Source organism: Oratosquilla oratoria, chromosome 17 (genome assembly GCF_046742065.1).
Source record: "Oratosquilla oratoria isolate Oo_2021 chromosome 17, ASM4674206v1, whole genome shotgun sequence".
Classification (NCBI taxonomy): domain Eukaryota; kingdom Metazoa; phylum Arthropoda; class Malacostraca; order Stomatopoda; family Squillidae; genus Oratosquilla; species Oratosquilla oratoria.
In genome coordinates, this window is record NC_134793.1 from 43562550 (window position 1) to 43570049 (window position 7500).

The 7500-nt window shown below is 40.9% G+C and overlaps 1 protein-coding gene across 6 annotated transcripts in view; it reads right to left on the reverse strand.

The window, feature by feature from the left end:
- The window catches only part of Nmdar2 (glutamate ionotropic receptor NMDA type subunit 2), a 671980-nt gene that overhangs the window by 1832 nt on the left and 662648 nt on the right, over nucleotides 1-7500 (reverse strand). The window lies entirely within an intron of this gene.

Genomic DNA, 7500 nt, shown 5'->3' on the forward strand with positions numbered 1-7500 from the left:
AGACTTCCTGCACTCCAAAACCCATCCTACAAAGAAACTACTCCATGGAAATCAATATGCCAAACAATCATACATCTCAATTCTCTATCTCTTCGCAATTAAAAAGAAATTATGCAAGATCTCTTCTTAAATCCAACTAAAATACTTAAAGGGCTTATCAACTCAAACTAGGTAACATATGCCAAAAGAAAGTAAAACGATACGCTGACACAACTACATATGGCATAAGCACATGATATTTCATATCTTGCATTCTATTGTTATACCTCGTATATTTATTCTACTTAGGACCACGGTAAACAGCCTGAGCTGGTGGCCCAGAAGTTAAGCAAATATTTATAGATGAGTATACAGTAATCCCTCCCATAACCGAACTCACTGGAACACACGGTGTTCGGATTTGGGGAGTATTCGGATACGCGATGTAAAATCCTGTCCCCTTCCCCGAGTCTCCACTCCGCCACCCCAATGCTAAATTTTGAAATCCAAAGAAATAAAAGTGGTATACAATACATGTAAACCATGTTCGGATAATGGCGAAATGTATGTAATTGACCGTTCGGATATGGGAAGTATTACAATATTAGTAAGGATGCGTAAGAACTAACGTGGTGATCTCAACGATTTTTGTTGGGTCTATTACAACCTTTGTGAGAATTGGTCAAGGCCTAAATAGGGGTTTTCTTTGGATTCTAGGAAGACATTCATTAAAGACACACCTAATATGCGTATACGGCACATATGTGTATGGCATAACAAGATTTACAACTAATACGCATGCATAGTAAGCTGTCAACTTATAATGCTGCATTGAATGCCTAAATACCGGCTATTTGGTAATTCTAAGAGGAGGGAAAATAGGTGTCCTTCCTGTTAAGTTCCAAATGGTATTTGTAGTGATGCAGACTGGGGAGGGCATGTACACACAAAACTCATACCGATTATAAGAATCAAATCATACGAAAACCGCAAAAAAAAAAAGCCTATTCTCTCCATAAATAATGGAGATTCAGGAGATGACTTGATACAAATCTTTAGTGTTTTAAAAGGAATTGATAATTTCAAAATTGAAAATGTTTACACTTTAGATACTAACAGGGCGAGGAATAATGGCTGTCAGGGTGTAGATATGACATGAAGTAGGTAGAAACAAAATTGCCAACCGCGTCGTCAGTGAATGGAATAAACCTCCAGCCGAGGCAGTTGAACGTAATACGGTGCGAAATGTTAAAGTTCGCTTGGGTAAACACCTCAACATTTTTTTTACCTTGTTATGGACCAAAAGGTCTTCTGTCGGCATGGAGGAGCTACGTGGAGTCTACACCACCTTTATGCTCTCCACCCTCATGTACCCTTTCTTAGTGTTGTCCCTCTCGCTCAGCCTCATACAAATGAAACAGCTCGAGAGAACACAGAAGAGGGCGTGCAAGATCATCCTGGACCTTCCCTACGACGGCTGTAACAACGCCCTTATCACCCTAAATCTCTCAAGGATGTCAGAGGCAATAAAAAACGTTTGGGGAAAATCTCATTTACACACATCACCGACACTTCCTCACACTTTGAGACTCCCCCACCTCACCACGCTACCAGGCACAACAACAAACTCGTGCCCATCAAAGCGCCGAAGACTGGCCGCTACAAGAACAGCTCCATTCCGCCCATAGTGTACATAATTAATTCAGTTTAATCTAGTCCTAAAATTAGCTCAAATTGTATATTGTCAGTTTATCACCGTTTCTCAATAAACCGCTTATTACTACCATTATTATTGTTATTATCATTACTATTATTATTATTATTATTATTATTATTATTATTATCCTTATTATTATTACCATCATTAATATTAACTCACCGTAACTCGTTTTACATATGTCGTGTCTGAAACTAGGTTTTAGCAACAACTGATATTCCCCAGAATATGAGTTATTTACGATTACATAGTCCCACCGAACAATTTAGAACCTGGAAGTCAGCATAATATAACACCGTAGACATGGAGATATTGAATGAACGCTGCACATTAATATGGAATTGTTTCAAGAAGTTCAGAATTCATGTTTTATAATATCTATAATGAATGAAGCTTACTGCGCTATGATTTAGATACCTGTTGAACTGGGCAGGGAGAAGGGAAATGCTAGGTGCGAATAGAGATAAATGTACGTAGTGGAAGTAGTGGAAAATAGTGAATGGACGATGAATTAACGCGGCCCGAAGGGATTTCGTCTTGCCTTTTTCATTTTAGCATGAAGGGACGAGGAGAGATGGTTACCGTACAAATTGAATGACTCACTCTGATGTGGATCTGTCTTACTGCATTGCCTCTGACCTTTCATCCACGAGGAGCTAAGATGAAATGGAAACAATTGGGTGATGGATAGGAGTGGAATGTGCGAGGCTGGGTGCATGCCTTGGTTGCCTGTCTTCCTTTGGCAAATAGATAGATCTATGTACCAAGGGCCCTTTCCCCATTATAAGGGAGGTGGCCAGTCAAGGCCCGCACCCACTCCTATTCACCACCCATTGGGAATGGGATGGGTGGGAGTGATAGATGAATAGATATATTTGTATTAGTAGGTATCTACGTGGATGCTGAATGTGTATTGCAACGTGCGTGGAATGGACTGTGATCGTGTTTGCAAAACGAACTGTATATTTCAAGTATCGTTTTTAGGTCATCTTTGTAATGAAGCCAGACAATGTCTATGATGTGTCCTGTTCAGTGGTATGAATTACATATTCATGCGAATATATATGGTTATATTCATCAATAACATGATAGCATCCGCATATATACAATGCAACAGACCCTGTGATGGATGTATAGTATCCGCATGTATACAATATAATACATTCCGTGGAGATTGTAGTTGCAAATAGAGACATACACACATGGAACAGTGGAGAAGGGGATATAGAGGGATGCGATGATAAAGTGAAAAGACATGAGACAGGGAATGTTTAGTGAAGGAAAGATATATGCACTTGCTCCGTTATGAGACCTTTTGTTGTTGCACGACTCAATTCTATTGTTTATTCCCTCCACACTCAGAAGCTTGCTGGAATTCGCCGAGTCCTTGTGCATTCCTTCCCCACCCGGAGTCAAATCCAGAGCCAATAAAGCAGGGGTGAAGAGGAGATATAGGGGGCACAAAAGAAAGGTAAAGAAGTAAAGAGAATGGTGTAGGTAAAGAATAAGGCGGAGGATGAGATGTTGGGAATGAAGCCCTTTGAAGGACATATTGGAAGAATAAGTTTTGATACGAAGTTAGCAGATGGGAATAGGCAGAGGAAAGACGGATACAAGGGCCAGAGGGGAGGAAGGTAAGATGGTAGTGCAGAAAGAACACACGAAAAATGAATGGAATGTTTACCTATATCAGTGAATACAAAGCGCAAAATAAATAAATAAATAGATAAATGAACAGCAATAGGGATGGATGAGATGGGAGAGAGTAAGGGCCTAAAATAAAACGAAGCAGGAACAAAGGGGATGGAAAAGGGAGTGGCAATTCTTACAGGAAGGGTAGGGGCCGGAGACGGACGGAATTACAGATGAACTGCCGAAGATAAGAGAATGAAACAAGAGTGGCTGGCTCCAAAGTATCTCGAAAATATGTAGAAGAGATGAAAAGGTGATGAAGGAATGCAAGGACTCATGAGAAGGATATATTTCTTCGGTGAAAGGAGACAAAATGGAGGAGAAGAGTACGACGAACAAATGGGTTAGGAGCAAAGTGGATTCAGAGGAGAGAAAGGATGCAGAAAGCACTTATCATAAAACAGGGCCGTGAAAACTGAATGGATGGTGAAAGGGAAACGTGTATGGCAGTCAAGTGTCCGGAAAAAGCGGACAGAGGGGCAATGTAAAGGATTGTGTAAATTTATAGGGTGAGGCTGATAAAACCCCGTGAAACTATGTCCGAGGAGGAGGAGGAGGAGGAGGAGGAGGAGGCACGTGGAAGGGTGTGTGGAGAGGAGGAATGATTCGAGGTGGAGTTAAAGCAATAATGGAATTTAGATAAAGCTTGTTTCACACGTATCGACTTTTCACCGTGCGTCGTCCACGGACGTTTTCACACGTCACGACCGCGACCACGTGTGAGAGCGTCCATAGACACCCATAGTCATTTGAGAACACGACGTCGTTTCGTAGACGGCGCACGGCGAAAAGTCGATACGTGTGAAATGAGCCAGTCTACACACATTGTAGGAATGATGGGTAATAGTACAACGATATCCCATGGGCATGTATCAACGTTTAACGAAATATGGGAAAAGAGGAATTTCGAAGTGAATGTCAAAAGAAACAGCGATGAGAATGGGGGAGGACAGAGAAGATTATTGGAAAACTGATGAACGTAAGTGGAAGCATCTTGACATCTTGTGGTGGGTTTGAGTCTGGATGATACGCAAACTGCAGATGCAAGAAAGGGGAGAGAGGTGCGAGGGAGAAGGAGAATCCCCATTGGAGAGCATGATGGAGACACTGGGGATGAGCCACTTTAGGAGTGTTTGTTGCACTAGCATAGATCTTTCACCCCATACTGGCAGATCCTCTTTATGCACATTTCTATGCATTTCTCTGATCAAGTCGTTTCTTTTTCTCTTCGGTCTTCCATTGTGGGAAGTCTAATTTTCTGTCTTTCCTCATGTGTCTTGTTGTTTAGGCTTGGAACCATGTTTGTGTTCTAACTTTATTAAATCTGTGCGTTGGTGGTGTAGGCGGAAGCGTGCTAGTCTCGGCATTCGCGTACTCACCTCGTATTCCCAGCAGTGCTTGTTACCTGCCCCCAACAGTCCCCAAAGAGCATCATAGGGCAGAGGTGACGGCTTCGGCCGCAGCTACTCAGCACTTCCTGGGGGTAGGCTTCTCTACGCATGAGTCAGTCTTTCTCTATCATGTCCTCTTCCATGTCATGAAATGCCACGTTTACATTCCTCAGCAATTTGTTTCTCTCCTGTGGTTTTTTCTCTATATGAGTTTCTGTTGATAGATCTCCATCTAAAATCACCATTTTTTCCCATCCATATTCTATATTCTTTCCTTTCTCTTGCGACCTAGTTCTAAGAATTCACATTTCTTTTTACTGGAACTCATCTTTCATTCCTGACTCCAATCATGAACCTTATCTAAATCTTCCTGTAGTAGTTTACATTCCTCTTTGCTTTTCGCTTCCTTTACGATCTAGGCGTCGTCTGCAAGTAAGTTTGCATAACTAAATATTTCATTCATTACATCACTGATATACATTAAAAACATTATAGGTGTCAGAACTGAGCTCTGTGGTATCCCATGGGTCACACCTCTCCAGTCCGAATTTTCATTTCTCACTACTGTTCTCATCCCTCTATCAATTAAAAAGTGTTTTTTTTTTTCTATTTCGCTGCACTCCCTTTAAGGCCTCCTACATTTTCTCACTTCCATATCAATCTTCTGTGTGGCACCTTGTCAAACGACTTTCCTTAATCCAGGTATACACAATCCACTCATGCAGCACACCAACCGCTCAATTTTCTGAGGTCATTTTCTTGTTTCTTTTCGTTGTCAATAACAATTTACTATTTTTTTTCCACTTCGGTCGCCGCTGTTTTGAACTACATTCCAGTTTGAGGTTTCACTTAACTTCCAATTCATAGATATCTGTCGCATAGCTTTCCACTATTTTCATACCAAATACATTGTGTGTGTTGTGGCGAGTGGCAAATCCTACCGCGCAAAGCTATCACTTGCTACAATGTGTATGTGTCTGTATGTGTGTGTGTGTGTGTGTGTGTGTGTGTGTGTGTGTGTGTGTCCGTTCGCGTGCACTCAGGAGAGGAGGAAGGAGAGAAATGAGGGCAAAGTGTGAGAAGGATAGGATTAGAAGTGCGTGCAGGGAGAACGAAAGAGTAAGTCGGTATGAAATTCACTAAAATCAAACATTTTCATTACACTCTTGTAAATAGCTATGCGTAACAGCCTTCGTATAAAAATCCTGAAAGTCGTAATAGAATATATACGGTAAACCAATATTTACCTAATTGCTATATTCAAATGAAATCAACAATACAACTGCAAAACAAGAGCAAAGAACACGTGTAAGTCAAGATAAATCGATGCATAAAAAAACACAAGAAATATATATATATAACACTTTACAGTCTGCAATGCCATGCTAAACAACGAAAGAGATGGTGACTAAAGAGGAAGGCTGGAGATAGATAGATAGAGAGAGAGAGAAGAGAGAGAGAGATCTAAAGACAGATTATCGCAATTCCCATCGGAAGGCGATGTGGGAAGCCGCGGGCAAATCTTCCCTGGAAAGAAAAAGAGCCTTAGAAGAGAAGAAATCACAACACCGTTTCCGCAGAGAGGAATTTAGTAATTAAGGAGAATCCTAGATGTTCAATGCAAGCGCCGCTAACAGCTACAAACAACTGATAATTCAAAATACAATAATGGCACTGGCAAAATACAACATACAATTATTATGAAATGTTTTGATAATGGTGACAAAGAGTAGTAGTAATAAAAGTAGTATTACCAATATTAGTACTTGCAGTATAAGAAGCAAAAGTATTAGGAGTAGTAGTAGTATAAAAATAGTAGTAGTAGTAGCAGCACCAATGATAGCGACATTTGCACTAGTAGCAATAAATGTAGTAGTAGTAATAGTAGTGGCAGTAGTAGTGGTATTAGTAGTAGTAGTAGTAGTAGTAGTAGTGGTGGTAGTAGTAGTAGTGGTAGTGGTAGTAGTAGTAATAGTATAGTAGCATTAATGATAACAACATTAGCATTAGTGATAGTAGCAGTAGTAGTATTAGTAGTGGTGGTAGTAGTAATAGTAGCAGCAGTAGTAGTAGTAGTAATATAGAAGTGGTAGTATAGGAACAAAATCGCGCAGGAGAGGTTTAAAGAAGGTACCAAAAGAAGGGACATTGGAGGCAGTAACAGTGGTATTCAGGAATATTTAATTAATAATAGTGGTATTTAGATGAGAGTGGTATGATAATGAGAGCAGGCGAGACACCTGGGTTAGATGGGTGTCATCCGGAGTGTCTGAAGAAGGGAGATACTTTAATAGTGGACTGGCTAGTGAGATTGTTTAATATTTGTCTAAGGGAGGGTAGAGTGCCGGGGGAGTGAAGGAGTGCCTGTATAGTTCTACTTTACAAGGGAAAAGGGGACTTGTGAGTGGAGTGGTTTCATAGGGATCAGTTTGTTGAGTGTAGTTGGAAAGGTATATGGGAGGGTTTTGAGAGAATTAGGAGAGGAATAGATAGATTAATTGGTGAGGAACAGTGTTAGAACTGAAAATGGTGAGAGCGAGTGGTTTGAGGTAAAGGTGGGACTGCGACAGGGATGCGTCATGTCGCCATGTTTGTTCAACGTGTACGTGGATGGGGTGGTGCGGGAGGTAAATGCGAGGGTAATGGGCAGGGTACTGAAGATGGTTAAAGAAAATGGAGAGAAGTGGGAGGTGAGCCAGTTGTTGTTTGCTGACAACACTG